The following is an 11,866-nucleotide window of genomic DNA, read 5'->3' on the forward strand; positions in this document are numbered from 1 at the left end:
CTATTATGTTGACCCATAGTGGGGTTGAATGGGGCATAGAGCCCCATTCAATTCCATTTTTCTTTTTTTTGTATACAAATACTGTCAATCATCAACATTTTGCCTAGTTGGTCAAGAATTCCACACTGGTATTTGATGCCAATGGTCCACCATCTTCTATACACGCCCTAAAAACCTTACTTTCCGAATGGGCTCTCTCAAACCTTTTTATAATATGCTTGTTCTAAATCCAATCAAGCAAAATTTCAATGCAAAAAAGCCACTTGAGTAAATTGCAAGAGTTGTACTCTTTATTGAGGCCATAGCTCAACAGTTGCACTTGCAAACTCTTTTCTCTATTCATCTATTCATAGGCTTGTTTGTTTTTTTTCCATCCGTTTTGCCTTTGGGTAATGTAATAGGTTCTAATGCCTTTACATAAAACCCCTTGTTTTATGTTTGAAAGTTTCCCCCCTTCCTTGCACTATTTACATTGCCCAACTATGCATACAAATAGGTTGAAAGTTTCCATCCTTGTTTTATGTTTGAAAGTTTCTGCCCTTCCTTGCACTATTCACATTACCCAATTATGCAAGCAAATAGGTTGAACTTCGGAGAGCTAGACTTTATCACTATAGTAGAAATGTACCTCCATGATTGGTAGAGGGGTATGATTCCCTTCCTTTCACTACTTCCATTTATCTTGAATAGTTTCATCATATCGTAGGGAAGATGATGGATGATCAATCCCTTTCGACCATACTTACCTCATAATTATACACCTACATCAAGAATGGTAAGGTATTGGCCTTCCGCACCGATTTCTTTTGCCTTTGTGATTCCTCCTTGCTATTAAGGGAGAGTTTTGCTATGGTTGATAGCAATGCATCATGCTCTACTACTTAGCACTTAGGTATGTAGAAGTCTTCCTTTGGAGCTTCTTCTTTTTCTTTTCCAATAAGCATATGATGTGTTATCGCTACTCCCCCAAATCCAAACACTTTGGCATAGTAGATATCAAAACTCAAGACAACTACTTAGATGTTTAGGGGACAATTTTTATGTGAAGAAATATTTTTGTTCCCATGCTAAGTGACTAGCACAAGTTGAATATTAGAACAAATAGAATAAAAAGTAAATATCACCATAGCACAAACCTAGACTAGGTGGCTACGTGATAAAGCATTGGCTATTCTGTTTTGCTTTCCAAGGGTGTATTGGAGGTCAAGCACATAATCTTTTAGTGCTAACACCCATCGCATTAATCTGCCTGGAGGGTGTTTCTTCTTTAGCAATGATATGAGTGGTTGATGATCTATTTCTCATTCTGTGAAGATATGGGTGCAACTTTGCAGACGCCCCTACGATTGCCAACATCTCTTTTTCTATGGTTGAGTAATTCTTTTTGACTATTGTGAGAGGACGACTGAGACAAAAGAAATTGGTTGTAACTATCCTGCTTCCTCTTGTAGAAGTACTATGCCCAACCCTTCATTATATGCATCTGTTCTTAGCAACAATGTCTTTTGGAAATTTGGGTACTTCAAAATTGTTGTGGTTGACAACATCTCTTTTAATTTCTTGTATGCACTCTTACAATCATATGTTCATTCAATTTTTGCTCCTTTTTGTAAATGTTGGAGAGGGTAAGTTACCTTGCAAATTTTGGTAAAAAACATGTTGAGAATACTATCATCCCCCACAATCTTTATAATTGCTTCATTGATTGTGGTTCAAGGTACTGTGTGATGGCATGTACTTTCTCTCGATACATTTGGATTCCTATTGAGGAAATTATAAGGCCTAAGAATTTCAGTTTGCTTGTTGCCGATTTGCATTTTTTAAGTTGCAATTTTAGGTTGTTTGCTTGTAGCCTCTTGATTACTTCTTCGAGCACCTTGGCATGTCGACTCCATGTATCTGTGTGTCTTAAGATTCCATCAATGTACATGACTAATACCTTCTATTGGATCAAATCACTGAATAGGTTGTTCATCATTCACTACTTGTTGCATGTGACAGTCCAAAAGGCATCACTTTAAACTGATACAACCCTATTGGAGTCCGAAAAGCTATCTTCTTTGCATCTTGTGGATCTAGCGATACTGCCAATATCCTATTGCTAAATCAAGTGAGGTAAAGAACTTTGAATATCCTAATTGGTTGAGAAGGTCATTGTTAACATCCATAGAGTACAATCGCTGAATGCAGGGTAATCATTGATTAGAGGTGATTAGGCTTCATGATTTACTTCAACGGTTACAGCCATGGAAGGGGTATAGTACAAGGTTAGGGAGTTGAGCCCCGAATACCCCAAGGCCAAAGATTGTAGGCAACGTGCACAAGTTGTATGTTCTAGCTACAAGCTATGGCGGTTGTCTTGCGGGAGTTAAGCCTTGCCACTCCAAGTTTTGAGCCTTGTATGGGTTTGAGCCCCAAATAGCTTAAGGCTTGGAGGCGCGCTGCTAACACAAGTGCTATTTGGGAGTTGATTAGGGACACCTCGTAATTCCAAGCTTGTCCCAAGCACTCTTATATGGTTAACACAAGTGCTATTTCCGTTAGTAGAGAGAGATGGAAAGAATAGCAATATGCCTTGGCACCCTATGGTCCGAAGACCCTTTATTTGTAAAGAGAGGGAGAGTTCTAAAAGGAAAAGGGTTGGCCCTCCCTTCAAAAGGTGACATGTATAAAAGGCCAAAGGGTTGAGTTTGGTCTTCATTGTTGTTTGCACAAGTTTAAATACAAGCTCCCTCTTCTCTTCCAAGAGTGTTTTGGGTGTTTCCTTGTTTCCATTGTAGTGCCCTTGTGTTTGCCACTTCATCCCCCTTCACTCTCCTCTTCCCTCTCCTTCTCCTTCCCTTCTCCCCTTTCCCCCTTCCCTCTTTCTCTTGTGGAAACAAATTGCAATAGTTCGAAGGTCACTTGAGTGACATGCGGATAGCTCATGCCTTGCATTGCTCTCAAAAGCAGTAGCTTGGAGTGGAGGCTCCATTGGCATCTCTTCAACATCCCCACAACACATGAGTCACCCTCGAAGCCACACATTTTTGGCGCCACTGCTAGGGAATGGAGGTATGCTTTTGCATTGCACTAGTCTTCTTTTGTTATCTACCCATTGCACAAGGCTTCAAGCTTAACTTGGAGCTTTGCTAGTGGAGTTGTAGGAGAGGAAAGGGGGTGAAGAAGTGAGAGTTTTGGACGAAAAAGTTAGGAAAGCTATCATTTTCTGTTGGAGAGTCTTTTTTATCATTTGAAGCTTCTTTTATGTTTTTTAGTGTTTTGGTTGGTAGGAACTTAGTTTGTAAGATTGCTAAGGAGTGTATGATGTCTAAACACACAAAAAACAACAAAAAATGATGATTGTTGCTGAATTTCGAAGTGGTTTTGTGTGGTAAAACTCACCTCTCAAGAAATCTTGCATTTTGGCTTGCAAAAGTTGTTTTTCTTCCAAGTTTTTTTCATTGAGTAGGTAGACTAGTTAGTGTAGCACCCCCCTAGCATAGAAAATCCAAAACAGAAACTCAAAATCCCCCAAAAAATCACCAAAAACTAGTCGGCGAAAAGTTCAAGCGTAGACTCAAGGCGAGTAGAGGGTCAGATACCAGCCCACCTACTGGGCCACAATGAAGGGAGAAATCGCTCAAGGTGTTGGAAAAGGTGGAAGAAGAGGAATGGTTCAGCTTCAATCAGTGAGAAGCTCTGGATCTGATGCAAAAAATGTTCCAGGAAGACCTAGTATTGCAAAACCTATAGGAAGAAGGAGAACTTTATGGTTTCAAGGACGGTGCTATCCATGGAAGGAGAGTCATCACAAGAACCCTGTGATAGTGTCGGGTTGGTTGCCTTCCTATTGACAGAGATAAAAATGACAATTGCCTCCCTGCTAAGAGGGAATCCCATCCTTTGGTGTGACCGATCCAACTGGATGAACATACCACTTTTGCCCCTAGGTCTTGCCAGCCCTAAGGCCAACCAGTCGTCATCGAAAAAGGGGCAGAACCTACCCAAGGTCCCCATCAATAAGCTAGGCCAATATTTCGAGAGTGATGACACGAACACTGCTATCCCCATAATCTCTATCAACACCAAAAGGTTGTCACCATCCTAGATGAGGTGGCGGGAGTGTGTCTATACCAAGGAATGCTGGGTAAAGTGGGGAAAACCTACACTCAAGCAAACCCATCTGGTAGTGAAGTTGGCCGACGGCGAAACTCCAGAACCCTTGGGAGTCCTTATTGGCATTAACATTGAGGTAATTGGATTCACGTACCCCATCAGGTTCGTGGTCATGGACTTCACCTGAAAGCTGGGATATGAGGCTATCCTAGGTCGACCCTTCTTAGGAATGTCTATGCTCGTACATGACTGGAGTACTAATAACATCTATTTGCGACAGGAGAAACACATCATGCGAGTGGACTTGCACATCTACAAGGCCCACCCATTGTCAAGACACCTTTTTGCCACGGAATCTAACACAACTACGCGAACAACATCCGTGAAGCTAGTCCTACCTTGTGACAGGGAAGAGGATGAAAAGGAGTCTGATGAATTCTGCTATGCAGCTCTCCCCAAGCCGAAATTCTCTCAGAATTGGATGCACATATTAGCCAACATTGATGTCCCAGAGAGAATAGGGTTCTAGATCACCACCCTAGAGCTCGAGGGTTTGACCCTAGTGGCTCCCCTTAGAATTAACATGTTCAAACCCCGAGAGGTAAGCAAAGGAACAGTAAGGGTTAAATCAGATTTGCATTGGCTATCATATGTATGTGCCATGACCACTCAGCATGAGTTCTCTTCCAATTGGGGAGCCAGGGTGAGTAAGATAACCTCCCCCATCGGCTCTTTAATTGCGATGAAAGAGCCCCCTTCAGGTTCGAAACTCCCTGTATCCAAAAGCTCGGCTAAGGCCAAAAGGACCACTTCTCCTGCAAAAATAGAGGAGGAGGTTGAAGAAAAGGAAGACCTAGGACATGTACCAGCCCACTACAAGGCCTACACAATCGAGGATCGTAAGATCTTATACCAACAGGCCAAGAGATCTCGAGAAGATGGATGCTCTCAAGGATATGACGGGCCAGCCTCAGTCAAGGAGGTGAACCTAGCTCAATGATCTCACCCCCAACGAGGAGAATGCTTTAATAGCTCTCCTACAAGAGTACAAGGACTGCATGACGTGGAAATACACCAATATGAAAGGGTTGCCTGCTGAAGTAGTGTAGCACACGATCCCCATTCTAGATGTGGTATGTCAATGCCCTTACCCTATGAATCCCAAGTACACACTCATAGTGAGGGAGGAAATCTAGAAACTCATAGACGCGGGATTCATATATGAGATTGAGCATACGGATTGGGTGTCACCCATCGTGATAGTCCTGAAGAAAAATGGAAAAATTGGAGTATGTGTGGATATGAAAAAGGTTAATGCTGCCATTAGATGTGGCCACTATCCCTTGCCATTCACAGAACATGTTCTGGAAAGGGTAGCCAAAAAGAAAGCCTATAGCTTCCTAGGAGAATTTTCGGGTTACAACCAAGTGTCTATCACCCAACAAGATCAACATAAAACAGCCTTCGCGAGGGAGTAGGGTGTGTATGTGGCTAGAGTAATGATATTCTGGTTAACCAATGCCCATGCCACCTTCCAACAGAGGATGATCACGGTATTCAATGAGTATCTAAGAGACTTTGTGGAAGTCTTCTTGGATGACATATGCATGAACTCGACGTGGGATGATCACCTGAAATACCTCAGGATCGTCCTCGAGAAGTGCCGCTTGTACCGCATATCTCTAAACCCTCTTAACTGCCAATTCTCGGTCAAACATGGTGTAATTCTTGGCCACATAGTGTCCTAGAATGGAATCTCTATGGACCACAACAAAATCAAACTCATCTTGGAATTACCACCCCCCACAATGCCCAGGGGCTCCAACAATTTATTGGCCACATGGGCTACTATAGAAGGTTTATCTTGTTCTACATGAACATAGCCCCCCCATTATACAAACTGCTAGTATCATTTGAGTGGATTGCGGAATGCCAAAAGTCCTTCGAAACCTTCAAACTAGCCCTAGCCACCGCACCAGCAACCGACTGGAATCTAATATTCCACGTCCATATCAATGCTTCCAACTTTGCTATTGGGTGTGTGTTAGCCCTGTTGAGATATAGAGCTCCACTCGTGACATGCCAGGGTGACTGTTGTGCATTTATGTCACCGACTTGTTAGCTGCAGATGCGGTTGGTACACCGCCCATGAAGAATAGCTGTATGACAGCTATCCTTATGTACTCTAGTTCGTGGCTCAGTTAGTATGCCACCTTAGTTAGCTGAGTTTGGTTGATACCCACATATAGGGTTCTTCTATTTCTTTATACTAGAGTTCTTTTGGCTTTCACAACTAAGAAGAGGAAAACTGTTTTTCAACCTCCACCTTTGTGTGTATTCCCCCATTGTGTATGTGAGAAAGCTGCAAGTGAGACTCCTTCCTTCTCTCCCACTATCTTCGCAAGCCCAACTAGGGGAGCATAACCTGGACTACCCGGTGTACTTTGCGAGCCGCCAACTAAATGAGGCCAAGGTTAACTACACAACAACTAAGAGGGAAGCTTTGGCCATGGTCTATGCAGTCAAGAAGTTCAGGTACTACTTGTTAGCTAACAAGTTCGCTTTCTTCGTGGACCACCAAGCATTGTTATACTTGGTCAACAAGCCATGCATGACTGGACGCATCACCATGTGGATGCTAATCCTCTTGGAGTTTGACTTCACAGTCGTTGTACGTAAAGGGAAAACCCATGTCCTAGCCAACTACCTGTCAAGAATCCCAAACGGTGAAGCCCCAACGGGAGTCGAAGATGACCTCCTTGACGCTTCTCTCTTCTTCCTCAACATCATACCTCAATGGGCCACTGAGATCAGTCACTACCTGGCCAACAGCTTACCCCTTGGCCAAGCTCTTAAGAAAGATAGAGCTTGCAAACTCATTAAGGACGCAGTGCCGTATCAACTAATTACACACCAATTATACCGCAGGCTAACTATTTGTGATGCAAAGGGCAAGGGCAAGAGTGAGGATGATGGCGTAAACAAGGACCAAAGTTAGACTTAGATGACCCCTTTTTGTAGTCTCCCTTTTTTAGCAAGAATATGATTTTGTATGAATAGGTTGGCTATGCATAGTCCAAGGGATAGAATTTTTGGGAAATTAGGGGACTATTCCATTTTGTGAGTGAATTCATTGTGAGTTTATGAATTTATTGTCTTTGGTTTTCTATGGCACATGGCAAGGCATATATATTCATCTGATGAAAGATACTTTATTGCATTTTTGAGTTGGTATATGCCCATACATGTCATTAGTTTGATTCACAATCATTGCCATCAGATTGATCAACAATTCACATCATAACCTAGATTGAAAAATAATCCACATCATCATATTGCCTCTACATGTTGTTAGATCAATTCGTGTGAAAAGGCAATGATTCACATCCAAAAATGAAATTGTCAAAGAGGCCTCGAGATGGTTGCAAAGGTCTTGATAGTGTTTTTCCCTCTCCTTGGTTGACCAGCACTCAAGTGCTCACTGTGGTGTAGGTACTTGCCAAAATGCCCTTCTTCTACTCCTTGGCTAGCCTAATGGTACTATCAGTGCTTGGTTGTAGGGAAATCGAACATTTGTTAACCCTAGATTGTTGTAACATGGATAGAACTATATAAAGACGGGGCAGTGAGCAGGCAAGAAAATTGAGAGAGAATACAAAGTCAGGAAAAGATAGCTTTGTATTCAATCAAAAGGGGGTCTTGTAGCACGTTGCAATAGCTGTAGTAGCTGTGTGGTTACCTATGCAACAACCACATATGCATGTCTGGACTCAAGATTTATTTTCACCAATCTAGCATGTCACTCACTCATAGTCAGAGGCACATCTAGCCTTGAGGCTTGTCACCTATGCGCTTTTCTAGGTAGCCTCACTCATAGCATGGCTCATACACTTGCTCCTTGAAGCATGCATGCCTTGAATCTACTCTTTATGTTCTTGCATGAAACTCACAATCAGGACTCACCCTTGGCTCCTCTTCTATGATGTAATTTTCAATCAAAAGCACATCTTGGCTCAAGGCTTGATACATTTTGTGGTACTTGATAGACTTGCTCATGGCTTGGCTCATATGCATGCTACTCAAAGTAGTCAAAATCCTTACTTTCCAAAGAGGAGTGCTTGAGAACTTTACCATGCAATTGTCTTGAGGGCCTTCCTATTTCACACTCCTAGGAACATCTTCGTTAAAGAATGGGGATTGGCTCAATGTAGGCCTCAACGTCGTAATCAAATAACACCTCTCTTCTTGTCAGGTTGGGTCTCCTTACACCTCATAATCTTTGCTATTTGAGGGCACCCCTACTCTCATTCTTTGCCATTAGTTGTCCATCCCCAACTTTGAGTTCATCTTCAGTCTTGGGTCAGTCTAGTTTTGCCACATCCTTCCATATTGGTGCAAGTGTTCCTCTCACCCCCTTGCATATCTTTGATGCTCCAAGATTGTCTCAAACATTTGTTGTACTCTATATATGGCTTAGTCATACTCCACCATCTAAACGGCCATAATTGTGTAGGCCTTGATTTGAAACACGTAACATTCAAACCACTTGCTTGTAGTAGTATATCACTCCAAGCAACTATCACATCTCGTTCCTTTAATAGGATGAATTGCTTCTTGTTGCTACTACTACCTTCTCCCCCTCCCACCTCATTCTACTTTCTTGCCGTTCTTCCATGTCACATCCCCTTTTTGCCTTAGCCATCCCACCCCCCCTTTCTACCTCAACATTCCTCACCTTCCCGCCTCCCCCTCCTCACCATTCCATCTCCCCTTTCTGCCTCCCCCTTTGGTTCATGTTTCCCCTCACTATATCGCCTCTTCTTCCTCCCTTCTTCTTGCCTCTCTCTCCTTCTCTCCCACCTCCCCACTCATTCCCTAAAGGCCGACCCTTATTTGTGGTTGTTGGTAGGGCTGGCTGATGCCCAGGTGCCACCCATGGAGTTGATCACCTTAGAAGGAGTAGCCATCCTCTCCTTTACTTCTCAGTTTGAAGTCCCTAGAGAGCCGCCCTTCAACCTACTTGTGATAGGTTTTTAGAGCCCTCTTGGGCATTAGGAATTGCTTGTTGGGTGGAGCTGCAAAAAGGGTCTTTGGGCTCTTTCAGAGCCCTTTCCCCCCCTTTTAAAGGCCTTTTCCTCCTTTTAGCCATCTTTTTTGGGATTGTAGCAGCCTCCCTGCTCTTACCTTTGCTGGCCTTTCTCATTTTTCTTCCTTTCCCTCCCCCCCTTTTTTTCATGGCTATGAGATTATTTGCTTCGCTTTAGAGGAATTGAAACTTGGTGGTGACCCTTGGTTTGGCCAGAGGGGCTATATGGTAGCACCCTTGAATCCCCTAGCCATTAAGGTTCTCCTTTCTCGAGTTGATAAGCAACAACTGAAGCCAGTAGTTCACAATCATGCCAGGGCAAGGTAGTAATGGGCAGTATAGTTGGCCTCATGCCCACAAGGAGACAAGTGACTGATTGGATTCAGCTAAGCTTGGCACTAGAAGGGGACTGCATTCAAGAGCTCACCATCTATGGGAGAGGTGTCTTTCTCCTCCAGTCGATCTCCCCCAACACAACCCTGGCACTTGTGGAGTAGAGCCCCATTCTCCTTGGCCCACACTTGGTGTACCTCTTTCCCTAATACCATGGTTATACAATGAAGGACATGGATACAAGCCACCACATCCCCCAATTGCCAATGATGCTCCAATTCTTAGGGCTCCCGTAGGAGCATAAGGCCATTCTTCCTTGTTTGGTGCCGATCAAACCTCATTGACTTGGTGCCATAGCTGTATCCCTCCAACCTAAGTTTTGACCATGACCTAACCCGCTGCCTTAATTAAATGTGTGTCAGAGTTAATTATCCCGTCGACTTGACAGCCATTGACCCATGGCCATAGCGTTATCCTCACGATCATTGCTATATCGTTATTCCATCCATCAGTGTGGTAAGCTCATCCCCACATCTATGACCATATTCATATTCCGCCAATCCAATTATTCCACCGATCGGCACGGTAAGCTCATCCCCACGCCCGTTGCCATAATTATTCCACTAACTCTATTATTCCTCCGACCGTCGCTTTTTTCTATCCCCACACCCATCACCATAATTATTTCGTCAACTCTGTTATCCCTCTGACCGCCGCTATTTTTCTATCCCCATGCCCGTCACTATAATTATTCCATCGACTGATGCATTAGTCGTTATCCCGCCGACTCCATTATCCCTCCAATCATTGTCTTAAAATTATCCCTGCGACCATGGGGATACCATCTGTGTCTTATCTCGCAGAACATGTGGCACGATCTATTCCATTGCCATCGGTCGTGTTACGACTATCCCACTGCCTAGTTCCATAGAGCTATCCCTACGACCATTGCCATAGAGCTATCCCTACGACCATCAACATAGGGCTATCCCTATGCCCGTCGGGATACCTTTGGGGTAGTACAGAATATAAAAATTCTAGAACTATGGTTCAACCTGAGTGTGCATAGTTAGTGGTCTCATACATGCACTTGCGGTCCAGGAGAAATTTGTCCAAGGATCTCGTGCCAGAAGATAGTGCTTCTCGAGCTATGCTCAGCACATCTTTCACCCTAGTTGGGGAGTGGGAGCACCATTGGCTTTGATACCACAACAAAGAGGGAGAGAGAGAGAGAGAGTGGGAACACCATTGGCTCTGATACCACGACAAAGAGGGAGGGAGGGAGGGAGAGAGAGAGAGAGAGAGAGAGAGAGAGAGAGAGAGAGAGAGAGAGAGAGAGAGAGAGAGAGAGAGACAGAGGAGTGCACATGATTTAGCTACTTGTACACCATGTTGTATTAGTCATAAACATTAATATATACATGAGAATCCCTTAGGGTTAGGGTTAGGGTTTAGCCTATACCCTTAAGGTATCGTGCAATTTACACCATCCTCAACATATTTTTTTCTAGAAAAAGGTGAATTCTATTAATGCTTGAAAAGCACCATACAAACAACTTCCAAAAGGAGCTGTCTATGAAGAGTAAAAGGTTGTCAGCTACAAGAGCAAGCATCCATTTCCAAATCTCATGACTCGTCACCTATCGAGATTTTGGAATAGGAGCTAGCAACCATGGTGGCAGTCTAAATACCCAGTGAATAGCCCTCGTGAAAAGGGTTTAGAAAACTCCTTCCGACCATATCTGGTGGAAGCACTCTTGTCTCTTGATAGTCACTCTTGAGCCTCGAGTACCACGCTCCCAAATGGTCCTACCAAATGGCTACTACCATCCTCAACATAGGGCTTAAAAAGTAACTAGGGTCATAGAGTTTAAAAGAGTTCAAGGTTGAGAAAGAGGCATAGGGTTGAGGAGAGGAGAGCTAGTCTCCTTCATGTATTCTTGGGATTTAGGGTTGACAAGGGGTGAACAAGGTGAGGAGGAGGAGGAGGAGAAAGGAGGAGGAGGAATGAGGAGGGAGAAGGGAGAAGGGAGAAGGAGAAGGAGTAGGTAGAAGGACATTAGGACAAAAGGGAACTCATTTTGGGGCCTTTTGGCCAAAATGAAAAATCCCGTAAAAGAAGCTCTAACAAATACCATGAACTCAAATACACCAGAATTAGAAGGGTAGACAATGCAATCTTGAATACCCAACACATAAGCTCACAACAAGCAGTGTACCTAGCGTTATCCTTGCCACTCTTTTCTTCTTCAAGACAATTTCAATACATCAATACAAACTCTACAGATAAACACATATTGCTGCTAAAACGAAGAGAGCAATCGCAAAAGCTAAATCCAGAAAGTACAA

The sequence above is a fragment of the Dipteris shenzhenensis genome, chromosome 25 (genome assembly GCF_047967505.1).
Source record: "Dipteris shenzhenensis isolate YYH24624 ecotype China chromosome 25, Dip_SZ_1.0, whole genome shotgun sequence".
Lineage (NCBI taxonomy): Eukaryota > Viridiplantae > Streptophyta > Polypodiopsida > Gleicheniales > Dipteridaceae > Dipteris > Dipteris shenzhenensis.